We start from the raw sequence: 20,198 nt of genomic DNA, 5'->3' as shown, positions 1-20,198 counted from the left end.
GACACAGTTTGGTTTGGCAGTTTCATAATACCGCTTCACGAAGCGAAATATTTCGCAATGTTGCGTTTTTATTGGATCAGAGACTTAGAAAGGAAACGTTCTTTATTTTCGTTTACGTCTTTCGTTGGTTTTCTTATATTTTAGGAATTAATGAAATAGCTCAGTTTTGTTCTTTAAAAATGTGTTTTTTCACACTTCGTAAGGAAATTCGGTTGTTTATGTTCAAGTCTAATTTTTTTTACTGTTCTAGGCTTTCAAAAAATGTGAACAAATTCTGGGATACTTATGAAAGTCTGTACTATATCGTGCAATTGTTCGTTAAGTGAAATGTTTAAAACTTTTTTCAGTAATCGAAGAAATACAAGAGTGAAATACAAAAGTCAGAAAAAATTTTTTCAAACTCCGATCTAATTTCGTTTTTACTGTTCTAGGCTTTCAAAAAATTTGGGAAAATTCTGGGATGCTTATGGAAGTCTCTACTATGTTGTACAATTGTTCGTTAAGTGAAATGTTTAAAACTGTTTTTCAGTAATCGAAGAAATTTAATTTAATACAATCTTTGTGTATTTTTATTGCTTGAAAAATATAGAAAGAGGTGATTGCTTCGAAGGAATGATTGGTTCTCGTTTAAATCGATCACTCGAGCCATGGTTTATCATATCGTTAAAAGTTGGACGTGTTTTCATTTTATATCGATGTAAAACATATTTGTAGATATCTAGAAATATAACTGTAAAATATGTACATATACAGATAACCACGTACTCTACTTGTACAAGTATATTTAAGCAAAATCGCATAAATTGGATATCATTTCGGTATCTATGTCAATGCTACTCTGCAATTGGAGAAGTTAATAAAGAAATTGTATAATCATACGATGATGGTATCAAAATGTAACGTTTCTGGTTGCCTTTAAATCATAATTACGCGGCGAGTATCATGTTAACAATACGAGAAAGATCGTCGATTAAACGAAAAATATGAGTTAAATTTGATTTTACATTTATTTACAATAAATTCTGCTTCGTGAATTATTTTGTAAAACCGATTAGATTTTGATTTAGGTGAAAGATCATATAAACTAACAAATGTTTTTAAACTTACATAATCTTGAATTGGGGTCAGTTTAACTGTATTACGTAGTATGCTTTTGCTTTTAGTTTCCATTTTATTTCGTCCATTTAGTTACTAAAGCTATATTTAATTCATCTTAGAAGACTCGAGATTAAATGAAATTTTCGTTCAGTTTGCATATGCTAATATCACGGTCCAATACACGTTCAATTTAACTTCAACTAAAATACGATTCATTCGACCCTGAATTAATTTATTTTTAATATCGTCAAATTTTGGAAATAATTTAATATTCATTTATTTATGATTACACGCCTACCGTGTGTAAACGCTAAATAATATTCTTACACATAAATAACATTAATTTAACAGAGATTCGAAAGATGAATGAATTATTGTGACTGGCAACATTAGTCGAATCGATAATTCTGCGCGTTAAATGTGTATACAAACAACAATGAATCTGTTTAACAGATAAAGAAAATTCTATTGCTTCACCTATTATCGTTTAGCCGACGAATGAAACGGTATTTATCATTCGCAGGGAGACAAACGTTGATACACATAAATTACACAGTCCATTAAATGTTAAAACGATACGAACCGCGTGCATCGAATGAAATTTTAACCGATTACATTTACTAACCAGTTTCAACTCGTACTGATTTAATCGTCGCAGCAAAAGTTGGCATTGACATTAATCCAGTACAAGAGAAACAGCCTTCTTTCGAACTTTTATTCGCGAAATTTCACCTAAAAAAATAATTAACAGAAAAAAAGTGGAATAATGAAAAAAGCAAGTTGAAAAATGTCCACTCAAGGATATAACGAGCGAGGCTGTAAAATATTTCGAGGAAATGAGGAGAAAGGAAGTGAGAATTATAGGTTACGCAAAGTTTATCTCAGTTCAAGGAAACGAGAAAGAAGGAAGTACTAGGAGTAATAACTTACGCGAATCTGAAAATAGAGAAAAATAAGAAAGAAAGAGAAAAAAGTAGTTACAAATGACTGTAACAGCGAGACAAAAAATTCTTCGTTGATGATTAATATTCATCGACGATAACATTCGTAGAAATTGAAAATATTCCTTGCTCGGTGTGGATTATACAGCGTGGAGTTAATCCGTCATCTTCTTTCGTCGCCGCGTCTTCTATGTACTCGAGACGTTTAGAAAAGATAACAGGCCAACAATGGGTATAATGGTCGTTATATCTGGCTTCCTTGTAATAATACGCCACGGTGGTCGCGGTTACCGCGTCCTTGGTCGTAAATATTAAGCAAATTCGTGCATGAGTTGTCGATCTTTTCGTTTCCGCGCGATTTGTTGCAACAACGAACGACCAGCTCCAATATCAGCACTATAACGCATCACAGCAGAAGTTATCGTTTTCCGTTCATTTATCTTCCATTTAGTTCTCTCGCGTACACTTTTCTGTGAAGCTTCCGAGTGCAACGAAAGGGTATTGTTAATTCAGCGCAATAATCTTGTTTCCAATTTATATTTGATTTGTAATGAAAGAACCAGTGAAATATTGACTTTGTTTAATCTTAAAGAAAAGGTTAATGCTTCTCATGACCCTGCGTTTAAATATAGGTTTTAGTAGTTTGGATTTTCTTATGTTCGCAGTGTTTGAGGTTCGATGCACGGATCGCTGATGATTTTTAGGAAATTGAGAGTAATTGTTGAGGGTAAATTGTGTACATAGGTGAAAAGTTTGAAGATTGTTATATTATTTCTTATTAAAATTGTTATTAAAAGTTTGAAGATTATTGTATTTTGCGGTAGGTTGGATGTTTTTAATTTTTATTGCAGATTTTAGTCTCTGGATAGTATGGATAAATGGAAAGAGTACGATACGTGAAACATTGGAGTAGGAACGTTATCCGTGGGAAACACTGATAAAACGAAACTGAGATGATAATATTTATCGATAGGGACAGATACTACCAGAAAAAAAAAAATAGACGTGTTTTGTATCGATATGAATTTTTGTCACGTTAATTTTTCACAAAAGATTTGACAGTTTCGATTTTCGTTATCGTGGACTCTGATAAATAATATTAAGTTTAATTGAATCGTATCGCCTAAAAATAATTTTAAATGCTGTACAAAAATGTGAAAAATTGGTTTGCAAATCGAGAGAATTAAAAGGAATTTTATATTTTAAAAAGTGTCAGGATTTTAGACAAATTTTTTTTATGCTAACACAGTATACAAATATAACGTTACTGTTATCCTACAAAAGTGTCAGAAATAAATTTTTACGTTTCAAATAATGTTACAAATAAATTTTTACTTTTAATTATTATCCCACGTATACTCCGCCATTTTAAAACTCTACTATTGTTAAATAGGATAGCGTGAAAAAAATGAAGGTAAGAATAAGATAGCATACAGATTATGAAAGGGATAAGAACAAAAAGTAGAGTGACAGATAAAAACGTAAATATTCACTGTACTACGATCACATTGATAATGTTCCGCCATCTGTTGGTGAACACTGATATAAGTAGCGAAGTTATGGTTGCACGGAGGATATAGTATCGCCATGTTGGAGAACTTTGATTTTTAGGAAAAGTTTGCCGTGGTAATTTATAAAAATCAAACGCAAATTTTGAAGTATATGTATTATTCTGTAATTTTTTTTTAATTCTATCAGGTTAATTTAACAATTCTAGTTAATTAGAGAACACGATAAACGAAATTGAGTGTAATTTCTCCTCGAGTAAATTATTTTAACCCGCATAAACGCGGACACTTCTCGATAAGTAATTGGACATGAAATTATGCTAATTGGTATTTGATAACGTTGAAATGACAAATATTATACTGATGTGCACAGGATTAAATTTGTCCGTTATTTTAGAACTGGATTCTGTGATCTGTTTCAAGCGCATTAAGCGAGTTTCCAAAACGGTGGAGACTTCAATGCCTCGTAGAACATGCGCTGTATGCTACTCAGAAGGGAGAGCGGTCAGTTCTTACCTAAATGCCGCATTCCTTACACCATGACTTTTTCAACCCTTTGCACTCGGAGGTTATTTTCTTTGAAACTTTTTAAAACTAACGTAGAAATAAACTGTGCTATTTTATTTAAATATTCAATGTATTCTCTATTTCACCGTGGTGAACAAATTTACGGAGGCCAATAAATTTACCCTCTGTTTTCATTCGTTGTTTACCAAGTGACGATTATTTAACGTCGCTTCTCAGTCACCACTCGATTGCAAAGGGTTAATTCACAAATAAGCGAAATGTAAATTTAAATGTAAGTTAAGCAATCTATCTCCACAAAGAATAATATAATATAAAGGACTATGTAACAGTGTAGAAATGTGTGGTCGCTAATGGCAAATAAGCTGATGCGACATGAAATAAATAAATTAAAAAGGAGTAAATTTACAATTCATGGATTTTATAAAAAAGATACAAATTATTGAAATAATAAACTATACAATTTGCTTGCCATTTATATGTATAAATTATTATTTATGTTACAGAATGAAAGGAAGATCGTTTAGTTTCTTATTGTTTTTCTGAATTGTTTTCACATCTGCAAAAGTGTATAATTCATGAAATCTATGACAAATAGGAGTCGAGTAATTTCACTTTAGCAACAATCTGAAGAGGTGTTAAAAGTCGATAATGGGTGCTGCAAATGAATGAACACGTACGTTTCGACTGTAAAGAGTACACTTGGTTCACATCATTGTAATCAATCTTGTATTTAACATTATATTAACATCTATTTATGACACCTGTTCTTTTCTATTAATTACACAAATGCTTCGTGTACTCGTTCAACAGAGGAAACAATTAAAATTTCAAGGTATGTACGTATAAACGAGTGAAAAATGAAGAAAACTGTATAGGCAGCCAATATGGACGTAGAACATGTGTTATTTACCAAAACATTTTCAGTTGAGATATGCACCGAGATGGAGAGGATATCCGCGAAATCTGTGCAAGGTGTTCGAATATGACCTTCTGGGTAAATGCAACGTTCGGAAACAGCGAAGGTGTTTAGTTCAGGTCGAGTGCAATTTAAACGGACGCCTTCGTTGCACGCACAATTAATTACGTGGCCGTAACTGTTAGCGCAATATGCAAATTCATCGAGATTTCCTTCGAATCTATTTAAGCGTTTCGAGAAAAAAATTTCTCTCGGAAACTGCGCTGTATAAATACCTATTTACCAAATATATATCTTTACCGCATCTTTTCTCCAAGGAACTTGGTTTCCGATGATTTCTATCATACCCATTAACTTCGAATATTTCCTATCGTTAGTTCGAACAGAATTACTTAATCCAAGTGTACTCAATCGTATCGACGATCGATTAAAAATTTGATAACGATAACATCTTGCGGCGATGATAGTGCTATGACGTAAATACAAGGCCGTCCGATAGAGAACGGTCAGGTCAGCTATTGCAACGAAATAACGTTCTAGTCATTTCGATTTCTATCGACGCATTTCTTTAACATTACACACATACACACACTGATAGACACGGAATTTCGCAAGAACGCTCTTATGAAAATCACCTCGACGCCAGTAATCATTTTCAAGCAACAAATTTCGAACCAAGGAATTAAATGTCCAATCTTCGTCACCAAACATCTTGCTAATAAAAAAAAGATCCTCCGATTCTTCTTACCGAATATTTCTCAAAATACTTCCTCGACACGTGTCCATGACTCAGTCATCCAAAATTGCTCCGCAAAATTTTTCCGCTTCACCGTCGAGAACGAACCGAAGAAATCGAACAGGACTTCTCGGTATGTCAGACGGGGTATTTCGCAATGAGCCTGAATTCCTACCCGATAGATCGGCCATTGTTACACACGTCTCGCGAGCCGGACACCAGCTTTGACATCAAAAATCGTCGAAGGGACAGTGGCTCTGCGTACACCGGAGTATGAGGGGGCATAGACGGCGTGACGGGGAGGAGGCGGAGAGAAAAATCGTGAGAGGAAGGAAAGAGAGAAAGAGAGAGAGAGAGAGAGAGAGGGAGTCGCACTCTAGCCGTGTGTGTCGTGAAAGTTATAGAGGTGAGCGGAGTAGCGAGGGGGGATCCAGAATCGCTTCTGGTACCTCTGGTAGATCGTGGCTAAGCCAGTCGCTCGCTCGCCGCTCACCTAAACGGCTTTCACCTGGCCGATTACGAAGATCCTTGGTCGTCGACCGCCTTCGAACGATTCTCCGCTTCTCAGCTACCACAACGTTTTCTTCCCGTGGAGCGTATATGAAGACGAGAATCCCGTGATCTTGTGGCCGGTGATCGGTGATCGAGCCAACAGAATTACAACGACGATATGTCCGGATGGTGAATCTTGTTTTCTGTTACGAGAATTAGTGTTTTTCTATGCGACCGGTGAGGATACGTTAGGAGAGGATTCTGCAGCGAACCGTCTGTCAAAGGGATCGTTAACGATCGGAGAACAGCAAACAGTGTGTCTATCGATCCTGTCGGACGGGACATTTTCATCGCCGGTTTCTGCCAGCCGAAGGAAGAGATTTCACTTTCGTCCAGCAGGTAAGGTGGTGATTTTCTGTGCTCGTTTTTCCAACGGCGATGCGCGGAGAAAGTGTGGGATCGGAGATGAGTGTGTTTTGGGAGATGAATCGCGCGCAGTAACCGCGTTTCGAACCAGTCGAATATCTTCTTCGTTTCTTTTTCTCGCGTGGTTCTTTCTTTTTCGTTTTCCTTTTTGTCACGGTAACGACAACTCGCTAATTCCGATCGATTCGTAACCGCGGTCCCGCGGCGAGTAAGCGATCCGTTTCTTTCGGAGGGAGAACGTTTCTCTGGCGTGACTGTTGACTTTCTATTGTGCATCGAAGCCACGAGGTTTCGTAATTTCGTGAATGATCCGATCGCTTCCGACCGCCTTGCTGTACGATGACAGCTGTTTTACTTGGAACGCTGGGATCACTTGGTAATGCACCTCCAACGATTTACGGTTGTGACGGAAACGCGGTGAAACCTGGTGAACGTGTAAATTATGAAAATAGTCGACCTACTAACTAAAATTTCCACTTGTTAAATTGTGCTAAATTAAATCTGGTTGATACAGGAAACTTGGTATTTTCTTAGGAAGTTATTCGAGTATCGTTATCGTGTCTTATTTGTCAAAGAGACGTAGGGTTGGAAGTTTCTGTTCGAAATGCAACGAATTTTCTTATCAATTTTGAATACTATTCCAAACCTTCTCAAGTGTTTCTGAAATAGAACGAGTTAAATTTAATTCTATATTAAACAATATACTTACACCAATTAGTAAAATCTCATGTGAAAGGTACACCGAAAGGACCTATTTTGCATTTGGATCAAATTTACAATATTTATCTCGTTAAAAATCTATTAAGACACCATATACCACATAAACAAGTCTGAAATTTTGTCAGTCAGTTATCTGTACCTGTTTTTCGCGAAATTGCGAAACTGGAGGAAGGAAATTATGGCAGGTGTCGCCCTAAAGCGCAAGGAAACCCTGTCGATTGCCTGGCAGGTCAGGAAAAGGTGCCCTCCGTTGGTTTCCACTGCCTAATAATGGGAGTGCGTGATTTCTATGTCAAGACTCGAGGCTGAGACTTCATTGATCATTTTGCAAGACAACACGCGAACGTATAACGGTATTGCAAAAGAGACACGAGGGCGTGAGGTAGAAATTAGATATTTATAGGACGTTCTGATGCGTTGCTCGTGCTGTATCTCTCTCTCTCTCTCTCTGTTCTCACTTTTGTCGATTACCCTTCTGTTGTTGTTTTTTTTTTCCTCGTTCCGGGAGGCTAATTGGCGGAGGATCGAGGAGATCGCCTAGAAAGCACAGTGCACTTCTCGTTCGACTCTTTAATCGCGGCACGTCGTGTGATCGGTGTTATGTTTTCGATTGCACGTTGCATAATTGGCAAGTAAGTGGCTCTCTCCCCTGTGTTCCGTCGTTGGCACGTTCCACGTGTCCCTTTGTTTTTGATATTGTTCGTTTTAACGGAATTCGCTTAAATGGAAGAGGTGTAATTGACGATGATCAAGATCTGTATGATCGTCGAGTACCACTCTTGGCTTCGCTTTATCTTGGTGCGTGTTTTACGACGTTCTGTAACGAGTGGCTCGAACAATTGGTAACATGTGCTTTGTAATCGCGTCGTTGTCACAGGTCAGCTAACGAATCAATCGTGATCGATGGGCAATTATGTTTCGAAGCAATTAAGTTGTCTCGATTGAGCACGAGCGGTGTTTCAGAGTTTCGTTACATTGGGGGTGAAATAAATTTGTTGATTAAGGAATTATAGATCGTTTCAGTATGGGACTTTCTGACCGAATATGAAGATTGAAACTGCGGTGATACGTACTGGTTTGGCCAAAATTGTGATATCTGCTTTTCTGTGTGTGTAGAATTTGGCAAAATATGGTATCTCTGTGCCCTGTAATTTAGAAAAAAGGAAAGATGGAAATTCGTCATATGTTGAAAATGTGATATGTCCAAGTTTCGTCAAAATTGAGAAATCCGCTTTTCTGTGTGTGTAGAATTTGGCAAAGTATGGTATCTCTGTGCCCTGTAATTTAAAAAAAAGGCAAGATGGAAATTCATGATATATTAAAAATATGATATGTCCAATTTCAAATTTTCGTTAAAATTGAGATATCTGCTCTTCCACGTGTGACAAGATGAAATCTAACAATTGGCGAAACACGACATCTCTTTGCTTCGTAGTTTAAAATAAAGGCGAGGTGGAAATTCGCAATATTTACAAACTGTGAAATTAGAAAAACAGTAGATACCACGTTTCGCCATCTGACCGCAGAAATTAATTATTTAAAAAAATATTAAAAAGAAGGTATCGATGTTACAACAAATATAACTTGGCTATTTATTATGCGTAATAAAATAGCTAGAGTTTGTAACAGAACTGATTCAGATTGGGGTATTAGGCACAGTCTCTGAGTAATATCGTTTTAGAAAAAAATCCTTATCAGCTAATGAAAAAGCTTTTCTTTGTAATAAAACTTCCTATCATCGCTTCCTTTGATCATCGACTAACAATAAATAGATCTCGATACTAGAATGATTGTTTACTTTAATCGTCGGCTAGAAAGGAGATTCGTTAATGAAAAAAACAAAGGCACAGTTGTTCTAGATATCGATCTACGATGCTTCGTTAATCTCTGCTTTTAGGAAAAATCGTTTCTTTCCATTGCTCCTCCAAGGCCAATGGATACAGACGTTGACCTGTGTATGTATAAACAGCACAATAGAGATCGTTATCACTGTTATCTGTTTATCTAGTTTCCGTCATATTGGATAGATGTATCGCTTCGAATCCGACAAACATAGTGGATTAAGATTATATTTTATCGTAAAAATTTCTATCGATAATAATGTTAATCGTAGAACAGATTGTACGTTGCAATGAACTGCAACTTCCTTCGATCTACAGTGAATCACAATTACTCTATTCGAGAACTGTTGAATGAAGCAAAAGAACAGAAATAACGGAACAGACAGAATTTGTGATAAATCTCAATAACGTAACGAACAAATCTATTCAATGTTCGTTTAAGACTGCTCGGTATTCTGCAGATTCAACGCACGTTCCAATATCGATTTAATATCCAACTTTGACGTTAAATTATTCATATTGCCTGGGTAATTTGATGTGAAATTTTCGAGTAAAAGCGGATTATTCATAATTGACTTTTATATTTTCTAATTATTTTCAATATTTGGATTTTTGAAATGTGCCGATTAACGGGTTAAATTTGACGTTAAATTATTCATATTGTCTGGGTAATTTCATATGAAATTTTCGAGTAAAATCATAATTGACTTTTATATTTTCTAATTATTTCTAATAATTGAATTTTCGAAATGTGCTCATTGAGAGGTTAAACGAATTAAAGAATCAATGACATCATTAGAACTTATACCTTATCATATCACAGCTTTTTAACGGGGAATCACTTCGATGGCATTTACAATATTTTGTTCTTCGCCTGTTCTTCACTTTGCGCGATTCTTCAAATGCCACAGTGCAAAATCATCGACATTAGGAAATCTAAGCGGAAATCGTACTTGATATCACAGTCTGACTTTTATTATAGTTCTTCCGAAGGCGATACCGTTCCTCTTGTCATTGAAAGTTCATCAGTTTCTCCAGTATCAAGGTAACTAATTCTCCAATAAAAATTGTATCTAATTACAATGAATTACTTAAACGAAAGGCGATACATTCGTCGGATACACGTATCGGCAATACACCTGAGAGATTTCAATATTCACGTTGCCGATGGACGTAATGCAACTTCTAAAGTTGCTTCAATCTAACGTTCGCTACGATATCGGGTATCAGTGAACGGTTATCTTCCTGACATCGGTTTCGAGAATCTTGTTTTCCCTTTCAGCAGTTACCGTAAGAAGGTACTTGAAGGTACATGCATAAGAGCGGAGTTTAACGAAATTGTGACTTTTTCGTCGAGTTCGAAAATTAATCGTTCAAATGGAAGAAAAGTATTAGTATGTAAATGTTTCGGCGAGCAAGATAAATGAAGATAAAATGTAAAGTATCGTGTTTCAAGAATTTGTGTTAAATTGTTAATTTAAAAAGTGTGTTCGACGTAATATTTCTGCTAAACCTCTGTGCCATTTTAAAATACAGGGTGGGCCATTTAAAACAGGCTATGATGGTGCGAGAACATTTTCATGCGGATTTTAAATGGTTTCCAAGGACGAATAAAATGGGGAAAAATTTGTTTGATGGAAAAAATGGTAAAAAATGAAAGGAGGTTTCATATTTGATGTAACATTTTAGAGTCCATGATCAAATTACTATGCAAAGCATAGGTCACTTTGAAGAAAACAGTTATTTACATTCTAAAACCATTTAAATTGTGTATAAAAATTTTCTCATACCACTATAGCTAGAGAAAATAATTAGTTAATAATTTGTACATACTTTATATTATATATAACTACTCATATTTGCACGTATTCGTGTAATTTTTCTAACTTGCAAATCTCGTATCTCACGTCATCAATTAATTATGTTGCCTTGATTACTTTTATTATTATTTAAAAGTCACTTAAAATTTTGAAATTAAGTTTAACCATAAGCGGATGTAGTTGATAGTGGAAAAAGTAAAAATGGATAACGATTAAGATAAGTACACTGATAAAATATACCCCGTTTATCTGACAATGATTTCTAGTAAAATATTACGTGTCATTTTACTGAAAAATCTGAAATGTAACATTCCTAAGAATTAGTCATATTTAATGGGAAACGAGGGAAACAATTTCAGTTTTCAATCTTCTTTTTAAATTACATTTTGCTTTCGAAATAATATATCTCGCTTATTGTTTATGTGACATGGATAAACTTGAAGCGAAGAATCCCTTTCTTTCTCACGGTTAAACAACACGCCATCGATGTACAATCCAATAATAGATTACGCTATTCACGACGTCGTCGTATCGAGTTAACACTCGCACTCGTGGTTATATTTACTTACAGATAATTACGAAATTAAGTATAGGTTGTTTATATAGAAGAAAAAATAAATTGGTATTTTTAAAAATATTTTTTAAATTATGGAAATGCAGTGATGTAGTGACAGGCAATTTGACCCTTTCGCGGCCAGTGCAACTCGAACGAAAATTGATCTCAAATTAGTATCCGTTACATACGCGATAATTAAGAAATTAGATAAATTAAGATAAATAAGAAATTCTGAAAACAGATAATTCACTCATGAAAGGGTTAACATATCAATGTATTAGTTCCTTTTTTCACAAAGTCTCGACGATTTTATCAATCAAAAACCGCCATACTTTATTAGAAAAAAAAAATTGGATATTGTCACAGATGGCAAAAGTCGTCGAAAATAATCTCCATTATTTTGAAAATGAAAATTGTCTGATTTCTTACAAATAAACATTAATTTTAATCCATGAAAACTCATCTCGTTAAGCGTACAACAGTATTTGACACATTTTCAACATCCACCTGCACGTTAACATCTAATAACTAGAAATGAATTCTGATCCAGTGCCAATTTATCGTTCTTAATTCATTAACAATGGTTACGCGAACCGGATGAAATTAATATTAATTCCCTGGTATTCCAAATTGATTAATATTGATGCTCTGCCCGACAATATCATTTTCATACATTTATGTATCGTCCTGATCATCGTCCATACGGCGGTGACCTATTTTTTCCCTCGTCGGTTTTCCTACGGCCAACTTTCGTGCAAGGCTCGCGCGAGGTGTTAAGAAAGCGATCGAAGATGACAAAGTCAAGTGAATCACACAGGTCGCGTGGGAATCACGCGTTCCGCCTAGAGACACAGTAACCCATCGGGGAGTCTAGGATCCGAAGGAGGAAGCGGGCTGCCGGATACGCGGGAAAACTGTTGATTCACAAAGAAATCACGAAGCCTGGAACCGGTTAATCGTGGCGCGTGTCTTTGTACATGTTCTCCCCGTCGGATCGATTTGAAATATCCTCCGTGGCAAGGTCATTCCGTTCTCCCTAGGCTCGCGTTCTCCTGTGAAACTGTCTCTCTTTTCTTCGTCCAGTGATTCACCCGCAGGAGACACCGCTGAAATTCCACGCGATTCGGTATATCAATCGTTCCTCTTTGACCTTTTTTCCGGGGGATCGAGGGAAGGAAGGAAGGTGAGAGTTCCCCACGTTCGGTTCATACTCCCGGATGACGGAGTTTAGTGTTTCTGTGACTCGTGCATGGTTTGAAGGGAGTGTGAAGGTTGTTTGTTCGAGTGTGGTGATCTATTCGGTAGAATGTATACTTGGGTATTTTATTGAAATTTCGTTAGGTGCAGGTTGAGGTGTGAGAACTCTTTTTGGAGCAGGTTAGGAGGGTTTTGATCGGTTTCCGTGGAACCATATTGGGACACTTGGTGAATGTGAAGTGTACTGAAATCTGTTGGATTTTATTTGGAATTCGTTGAAATTGACTAAAATTAGTGAAATTTTCGGAATTTTAAGCGTATTCAAATTTACTGAAATGTACTAAATTCTACTGAAATCTATTGAAACCTACCAAATTCTAAAACCTACCAAATCTACTAAAATTAGTGAAATCTACTAAATTTGAAGCATATTGAAATTTCCTTAAATCTACTGAATTCTACTGAAAGCTATTGAAATCTACCGAACTCTACTAAATTTTACGAAAACCTAAACTTTACATACTGAATGTGAAGCAAGCCTTTTTATAATTACAAGTTCAGTATAAAATTATTTGACACGCAAAAGTTATTGCAAAATTATTAAGACAATATATAACACTAACTTTGCCGAGGAAATGTAATTTAAATCACATAATACTTTCTACACGAACATAACGAGTGTCTTAATACTTACGAACGAATTTTCACAGTCATGATATTCTATTCGTAACGTATGAGATCTGTTTCTGTTTATTCGTTTCACTATTAAAAATACACAAAATTATACCCACAGACGGGAGTTCTACCATATTTTCATAAGACATAAAAGATGCAGCGATTACATTTACGAATTTTTTCCAGACGATTAATATTTCCCAAGTGAAAGCGTGTACTTTCCCTCATTATTCACTCGTGCGATTGGCATACCGTTACTATTCAATACTATTCCATGTCTATGCATTACAATACTGACTTTACACAATTTCAATAACCGACAGATTACCCTACAATCGCTTACTCAATCTACTTTGAACACATCTTTCCACTAAACTTCCGACTTTCTATTACAAGTGCTTTTCCAAAGAATTAACTTCCTTTCTTTTATGAAATCTCTGAAATAAAAACAAAATATTTATCGCCAAATATTCTTTTAAATACTCAATTATTTTAAACAATATTCTTTTAAATATTCGATTATTTCAAACGATATTCTTTTAAATATTCGATTATTTCAAACGATATTCTTTTAAATATTCGATTATTTTATTAATTAAATATTCAATCACTTCGAGCAATATTCTTTCAAATTCTCAATTAATTAATTAATCAAATATTCTTATCGCGTATTCAAAAGACAGCGAAATTATCACCGCGACTACTAATCTCGAAACCGGATAAATAGTCGAGATCGAAAGGTGTTTTATGGAGGACACGGAACACGAAATAATTGCTTCGTCAATGTAAACCTCTATAACCGCACCGCTATATTCCGACACGCTCATAATACGGCATTGTGCACGTTCGATTCGATCGGTTAGGTGTAGCGCGACATTTAAATCGCTGTCATCTGTGTCACTGCTACAAGGAAGCGGTACCGTTATCTCCTTCTGCCGAATAATCGAGTAGCACGCGCTAGCATGGAACGGTAACTGATTGAAAGTGCCACGATGTCGATCGATGCGAGTAAATACGTTTTCCAAATTAATTGCATTTCCATCTTACAAATTCATCCTTTCGATCCAGCGATCCTCAAGTTCCGAAACCGGCAAATTATCGGGCGGGAAAAAACGAAGAAAAGAAACGAAATTTCTCTGGCTGTATCGATGTCGAAATTTGAAGGAAAAGGTGGGGAGATTAGAACGTGAACGGACGAAAAGTAAAACGAAACACAGTTCGACGACAAACTTTTACCAGAGAAATCGCCGAAAAATGTTACACGCTCAACTTTAGACATTTCGGTTCGCATGATCGGTAAATAACGGTACACCGGCTCGTCCCGTATTGTTTTGTTCACAAATAAAATTGCACGTTCACGTGTACACGCTTTTGTAACGTTTGCGAAGATAAATGTTTTTTGGCAGAGGCAAACAACGTGTTCAAATATTTACCTCGGCAATTTAATTCATTTGCACGATGCACGAATGCGTAAAGTTTGGTAATATAGGATGGAGGAACTGTTTTGGAGATTTTTTTACGACGTGAACGTTTGATAGTTTGTCAAAAATTGTTACAAGAAGAATCTGGAAAAATACACCTGGAAACACAGGTGGCCAATTTGACGTGAAATTGTGAGGAAAGCTTATTAATCTGTCGTTTGCTGCTGTATTATAGAAGCAAGTTACTCATAAGAAAATACGATCAGTTTTGTTATTCCTTTTAGTAAAGAAATACGGTACATTTTAAATTGCAAGCTGAGGAGAAAAGTGGATTGTAAATCAGAATACGCTTACTTACAGATTTTTTTAAGAACCAGATTTCTATTCAAATAGTGGGTTTATTCCGACCTTGGATCATATAGAGAAAAGTAGCTTTGCAATTAAAAGTGCATTCTTGCGTAAAATATGTTTTCATAAATATTACATTCTACGCAGGACGAATGGGACATTCATCTGTATTCGTTTCAAATTATACGACATTTATCGTTCGTAATTTACCATTCTCGTATAATGGACTGCTGAAATTAATTGCTCGCTTGATAACTCTGTTAATTGCCATCAGTGTAAACGAACATCAATAAATACCTTTCAATGTCTATCTCATCCACTCAGTAATAATATCATATCAAAAGATTAATAAAAATCTCTTCACAGTATTAGAACACGATCCAAAAAGAATTAATTCTGAAAATCAGAAATTCTGTTTACCATTTATTAACTTCGACAAATGTGTCAATCTAAAATCACCGAAAAACTGATTTCAAATCATTTCAATTCCCAATAGGTACAGTTTCAAACTCACTAAAGCCAGGTTATCTAGTCCACATTCTACAATCCTCTACAATATTGTAACGTTCGTAAATATGGCTCTCCACTGTAGTACACGCTTCTACCAGATTCCTTTCTACGCGACCTGTTTGCTTCTAATAAAATCCTTTCTACACAACTCGCTTACATCTATCAGAAACATGTCCGTGCAACTCGTTCACTTCCACCGTGATTCTTTCAGCATAACTCTGACTCGAACCGGCCAAAAAAGGGAACTGCACCACCGAATAGAGGTAGAGAGTCGAAGAACGGAAAGTTTGCCCATCTAGATGTGTACCTCCTAGATATATATATTCACCAGGTGAATTCCTCGTTAAATATAGAGACAAGTGATCGTGAAATAAGCAAGACTAGCTGGACCAGCGAAAGGGTTAAACGCGAGGAGGAGGAAGAGAGGGCGGACAATTCCACGGTGGACAATGACTCATAGGACAACGGCCTTAAGACGACGAAAAGTGGTAGCCTAGGGAGTAGAAACATACGCTGTAACGTGGCACAGTGTACATGCACACGGTGTTTCTATAGCCATGCCAGTGACGTTTATGCATACGAGCGTAACTTACGATCGGAATAAAATACGAGAAGAATAGACCATACGAAGCTTGATAAGGTCCGTGCGAACATTTCCTCGTATCTTTGCGAATCCCCTCTAGGACACTTAACAATACTCTCTCGCTCCTTCTTCTTCTTCTTCTTCTTACCGGAGAACGATTCCTTCACATCGCGGCCAGAGAGTATTTTGTTAATATATGGAAGCTGTTAACTCAAGCTGGATACTTCTCCGAGTATATTCTCGTCGTTTTGCTTGCTTTCGTGTGTTCCCGATGGTATCGTTGATTTTTTAGAGCCTCGCTTCGTGAATTGTTCGATGTAAGTGGTGGTTTTGCTGTTGGTTATTACTTATTAATGTGCTTCCTAGGAAATACGCCTGCAAGCATGCTATGTATGTACGTGTAATGTTAGGACGTCCTGAAAGTTCCAGCGGTTTCGAGCTGTTCGGTTTGAAGAAACATAATTACTTTGAAATTGAACAGTTTCGTTTCGAACTGTTTGCAGAATGTTCGATACACTTTTGTTAAAGTATTGCAATAGCATTCGTTTCGTATGAATTTATCTGAATTTATAAGAGAGAGAAACTGCTGAAAGGCGTATTCAGTGTCCTCCTGTTTCCTAAATCGTGCTTGAGTAAGAAAAAGTGAAAATCGGTTGGAGATAAATCAGAGAAACATGGAAATTATTTGGAATAAATGTGTTTAATTTCGACAAAGTTATATTTCTTTGAAAATGAACAGCTGAAACCGCGGGAAATTTCAGGATGACCTAATAGTATTCGCATAAATCTGCTAGTTACGGGAAATGTACCATGATTTAGTATGCACATTTGCTGCAAGCTCATGTAAATAAGTATGCAGATTCGTCTGAGTATTCGCTGCAATTTGTGTTTTACCTTTAACAGTATAGTCTCCTATGTTCCAAAATGGATCTAACAATTCTCTGACACATCCAACTGATCCATCATTCGAGAACCGATACCATAATTAATATTGTACTTGTAGTCAATTTAACTTCAATTCAACGAGTCGAACATTTCCACTATCGAACAAGTCTCTTCTTCCTGTTCGTTCGCTTCTTTTCATCTACATCGCTGTTTTCTTCTTTCTGAATAGGGGATGAAATTTCGAACGATGTGAAAATGTTCATCGAGTGTTTCTTAGTGGAAAAATATTTGGTATTCCCGAGGAACTCTTGCATTCGATTACTCGACATTGAACTCGACCATTGTGGATGGCTGAAGCGTATACCAAGCCGAAGAAGCTTCAGCGGAAACGAATCTTCACACGGAAACTCCGTAGAACTCATTTGTTCATATTTTCCATGGAGAAGCGAACGCGAATCAACGTACTCGATTTTATTTCTTGCGCAACTGTTCGGTTATTCGAGCACGCGAATTCTGTATTAGTGGTAGCGCAAATTGTCTCATTCGTGACGAAGATTAATCAAAGATCCGTAGTTACGGCCGCGAATTATGGGGCAAGAAAGTGGAATAAGACGATCATCGGTTAAACGGCAGATTGTTAGCTAAATGATAAATTAGAGATGATTCCTCGTAGAAAAAGGTTGCGACGAGTTCTTCTTATTTATATTTTACGCGATTACGTTGTTAGTAATAAGCATGATTGATCGCCGCTGTTAGCTAGCTGGGAAATTCGAGAACGTTTCTAATAGGGAAAGGAAATTGCTCGTTACTTTTGTCTTTGACGGTTTTAGAGAATTTAATAGCAATTAGCAATTATTGAATATTATCTCAGAGTAACAAAAGTACATGTTACTTTGAAAATTCTAATACCTTTCGCGAATAACACAACACAACCACTGTTCGATACTTGTGTCAGTTGTAACACGATATTGAAATAAGGTACTGTTAGTATTTATAAGAAGGATATGAGACATTCGAAGTATGTATGCGCATAAAAATAAAGCAGGGAAGTATGTAAGCGAAAGAAATACCGAAGTCACCGAGATTGTTGTTCCGAGAGTCGACAGACGAGGGACAAGAAGAAGTAACACAGAAAACACATTCGACAATTAACATCTAACGCAAATTCACTCGAAATATCTACGATCCATAGATCCTTGAACTTTCCACAAACTACCATCACATGGAACATTTTTTTCAACTCCATTTAATTCATTCCTCAGAAAGATTCCGAAATTCGATCTCTTAATTGCTTCCCGAAGCGCGCGAAATCTGCAAGTTGTTATAACAAGAAGAACAAGGAACCACGTTAAAACCATAAAAACGACCTTGCGCAGAAGTCGAAATAAAATTGGAATAAAACGAACAAACACACACATATACACACAGTTAAGGAACAACAAAAAGAAGCAAGAAAAGAAGAACATAGCGGAAACCTTGGAATAACCTGCTGGATGTACAAAATAGCTCTCTTCGAGGGAATAAACAGCCCGTTTAGACGCGGTATGGAGGACCGATCAACAACCCTGCAAACAAGGATCGTGGAAAGCGGGCCGAACAAAGCAGGGTGAGGTAGAAAGAACGTCGAAGCAGGCGGATAGAGGATACAAGGAGAATGGCGAGCGGTGTTGAGGGGGTGAGACCGAGGAATGAACGAATCCGTGACGTGCCTCGAGGGCAGCAACCGACACGGCGAGTTGCAGTGGACGTCCTTGCTATGTTATCTTTCACGGTTCGTTCCCTTTCACTTTCAGTGTCCAGGAACCAGAAAGCCCAGACCTCCGCGAACAAAGATACGCCTCCGCGTTCGCGTTGTCTGTGCGAGATTGAAACGCCACAAACGACCGCGAGGAGAGCACTGGTCTCGCCTCGATCTCGCCTCCGCCTCTTGCCTCCTTCTTCTTTTCTCTCCATTCTGCCCTATTTCGTCGCTTAATAGCGGCCGCCTCCGCTACCAGACCGATAATTAGATCTCGTGAAAGAGGGTACACTTGTTAAACGACGTGTGACAAGCCGCGCCGCCGTTCGATTCTAGAGACTCCGGTGCTTCCTCGAGCATCGGCTAACATATGTATGTCCGACGATTGCTCGGAGATGACGTGTGCTCGAGGAAGGTGGAGGGTACTGTCTCTGCCTTGAGCGATGAATCAAGCGTGGACATGTTTGTTATTGTAGGATTGCGAGATAGGTTTGTGGGATGGAAGTAGAACTGGTGTACAGGGTGTCGCGTAAACTGACGGTACAAGAGAACGAATGAGGATTGTATGTGAAAAATTAAGTTGAAAATGTAGCATAAAATTTTTTTATGCGTTACTTTGTTTCGGAGAAAATTGAATCGCTGGAAGACAGTGGTAAACAGTGGTAGTGTGACATTTCCACTGTCATCGCTGTAAATTTGTTGGTAAATCACTAATTTCTCGCTTGTACCATCAGTTATGTAGAAATTATAAACTAAATTTATATTTGCAGCAATTTTTCCAACTTTGAACTTCATAAAAAAATTACGCGAATATCCTGGTTATTTCTCACGCTAGATACCAATGTCCAGGTAACTGGTGTTACAAAATTTGTTACTATTCAATGCACGTGAACTATAGCAAATTCCTGGTTAACTATTGCGTATAAAAATCGACGATCTGATAAAATTTAATATACAGCATCGCCCCCTAATTTCAGCTGTTGAAAAAACGACACTGTAGACGAATAAGAAAAAGTGAGATGCAGGTTGCAAAAATTTAATAGAAATTTTGCATTTGAACACAAACACAGACGAGTTAATACTGTGTTAGCAATGCTGTGCAGAAATTCATTTTTGAACTCTAGAAATGGTTCACGTTTTTCAACGCATTTAGTACCACGTGAAATTATTCAAAATTGCAATTTCTTTACTTCACTAAAGAAGTTTCGAAGGACCTAATAAAAGACACTTCCGCTTTTCATAAAGGTTCGCTTATTTAT

At 36.7% G+C, this 20,198-nt stretch overlaps 1 protein-coding gene across 2 annotated transcripts in view; it reads left to right on the top strand.

The window, feature by feature from the left end:
- The first annotated feature begins 10,506 nt into the window (after positions 1 to 10,506).
- LOC108575110 overlaps positions 10,507 to 20,198 on the top strand; it is a 37,415-nt gene continuing 27,723 nt past the window's right edge. For both annotated transcript variants that reach the window (XM_017937827.1, XM_017937826.1), the window contains exon 1: positions 10,507 to 10,642. The gene's annotated coding sequence lies outside the window, so the exon portion shown is untranslated. The remainder of the gene's footprint in view (positions 10,643 to 20,198) is intronic.

This window comes from Habropoda laboriosa, unplaced genomic scaffold, assembly GCF_001263275.1.
Source record: "Habropoda laboriosa isolate 0110345459 unplaced genomic scaffold, ASM126327v1 scaffold258, whole genome shotgun sequence".
Classification (NCBI taxonomy): domain Eukaryota; kingdom Metazoa; phylum Arthropoda; class Insecta; order Hymenoptera; family Apidae; genus Habropoda; species Habropoda laboriosa.
This window is presented reverse-complemented; position numbering and strand designations above follow the sequence as displayed.